Consider the following 2,650-nt stretch of genomic DNA (forward strand, 5'->3'; position numbering starts at 1 on the left):
ATTGCCTCAGGAGTTTCTCAGGGTAGTGTCCTAGGCTCAACCATCCTCAGCTCTTTCATTAATGAGTTTCCCCTCAACTTAAGTCAGAAGTGGGAATGTTAGGTGATGATTCACAACTCCTCAGATACTGAAGCAGTCCATGTCTGCAAGCAGCGAGACCTGAACAACATTCAGGCTTGAGCTGATAAGTGATAAGCGACTTGGTTGCTACAAAAGTGCCACGCAGTGAACATCTCCAATGAGAGAGAATCAAACCATCTACCTTTTAATACTCAGCAGCATTATCATCACTGAATCCCTCACCATCAACATCTTGGGGGTTACCATTGACCAGAAACTAAACTGGACCAGTCACATCTACGCTACAGCTTTTAGCGTAGGTCAGAAATTGGGAATTCTGCAGCAAGTATCTCACCTCCTGACATGCCAAAGCCTGTCCATTATCTACAAGGCACAAGTCAGGAGTGTGATGGAATACTCTTCACTTTTCTGGATAGCTGCAGCTCCAACAACACATAAAGAGCTCAATACCACCCAGGACAAAGCAGTCCTCTTCATCGGTACCTCACCCACCACTTTAAACATTCACTCCCTCCACCACCAGAGCACAGTGGCAGCAGTGTGTACCACCTACAAGATGCACTGCTGTAACTCGCTAAGTAACGTTCGACAGCACCATCCAAACCCGTGATCACTACCACCTCGAAGGACAAGGGCAGCAGATGCATGGGAACACCACCACCTGCAGGTTCACCTCCAAGTCACTCACCATCATGACATGGAACTATATCACCATTTCTTCACTGTTGCTGGGTCAAAATCCTGGAACTCCCCCCACAATAGCACTGTGGGTGTTCCTACACCACATTGACTGCAGCAGTTCAAGAAGGCAGCTCCCCACCACATTCTCAAGGGCAATTAGGGATGGGCAATAAATGCCAGCCTTGCCAGCGATACTCACACCCAAGAATGAATAAAAAACAAATCATTCTCCACAGATTCCCCACAATCCAGGCTTGGGCATTTACTTCAGGAGCACAGAGCTTTATATAACTACAACATGAGTTCCAATCTTCAGATTCCATTAGCCTTTCACATTATTTTCTACCAGTCCACTAGCTTTTAGTGATTCAGCACTCGGGTCTCTGCTTCTCCAGTTTCTAACATCTCACCCCTTATAAAAAACACTCTGATCTATCTTTCGTAGGTCCTAGATGACCCCACATTTTAAACTCCATCTGCCAAAGCATTGCTCACTCACTTAATCTATCAAGAAGATTTGAAAATAAATTTCTTGCCAAAGGATAATGTTCTGCTTCTGCTCCCTCGCCATTTGCTTTTCCCGTTAGTATTTCATTTGGTGTAAATCCAGAGAAAGTAAAGATGGAAGGCAGGAGGGAGGGAAAAATCTTGCTCCTTTTTGTGATCCCTATTTGATCTTCATTCCAGTTCAATTTGGGTGAACAATTCCGATTGTCTGTCTCAATTTTAATAAAGGATAAACAATTCTAGAATCACCAGCGAGATATTGACAAGAACATGTTTCCAGGCCAACTTTCCACAAAAGCTCCCCCACAACAATGTTCTAGGCACTTCATAAACTAACGACAAAATTGGGATCCGAACCCACACATGCAAAGCAAAATGCACGAGCACGCCACCGTTTTAATCTCTCGACCACCTTGTCAGCTGTTTGGACAGTACAGATCCTGACTGTGCAGCCAGATGTGCAATGATGGAAATGCAGCTTCTGTAAGTAAATGAAATTTCCATCACATCAGGTCATGGCCTGTTGGGAATGGAGCGGTGTGAAACATTTCCAGACCATGTCCAACACGTTTCTCCTCAGTGTGAAAATCCACCACGGAAAGACTGGAACATACAATCATATCATCACATCATGATTAACATCACTCAGACACCTGAACCATGAGGTCTCTGATGAAGTCATGATGACGGAATTTCTCATGAAGTGACAACAGAACTAACTGACTGCAAGAATTGCTTTAATTCCACATGATCAGAGAGGCACAGCCTCATATAAATGAAACGTTACAATTCTAAACTGGGTGCAGGAGCAGAGAGACAATGTACACCAATGTTAGAAGGATTGAAAAGGTAGCTAAGAGCAAACAGGACACTTGGCTTTATTAATCGTGGCATTGAGTAAAAACATATAAGTTATGCTAAACCTTTATAGAATACTGGGAATAAATGGCCTCTTCCTGTACCTCCACAGAAAGCTTCCATTCCAGGTTTACACACACTCATCAGGATCACTCTCCACAGATCCTGCCACTCCAGGCTCGGACACCCACTTCAGGATCACTCTCCACAGATCCCGCCACTCCAGGCTCGGACACCCACTTCAGGATCACTCTCCATACATCCCAGCACTATGGGCTCGGAGACCCTCTTCAGAGATCCTAAATCTCCAGACACGGACATCCTTTGAGGACCACTCTCCACAGATTCTTCCCTCGAGGCTCAGACACCCTCTTCAGAATCACTCTCCATACATCCCGCCGCTCCACACACGGATATCTCCCTCAGGATCCGATCAAGGAATGTTGCTTGTCACTTATCAGCTCAAGCCTGAATGTTGTTCAGGTCTTGCTGCTTGCAAGCCCAGACGGCTTCAGTATCTGAT

This window comes from Heterodontus francisci, unplaced genomic scaffold (assembly GCF_036365525.1).
Source record: "Heterodontus francisci isolate sHetFra1 unplaced genomic scaffold, sHetFra1.hap1 HAP1_SCAFFOLD_1965, whole genome shotgun sequence".
Lineage (NCBI taxonomy): Eukaryota > Metazoa > Chordata > Chondrichthyes > Heterodontiformes > Heterodontidae > Heterodontus > Heterodontus francisci.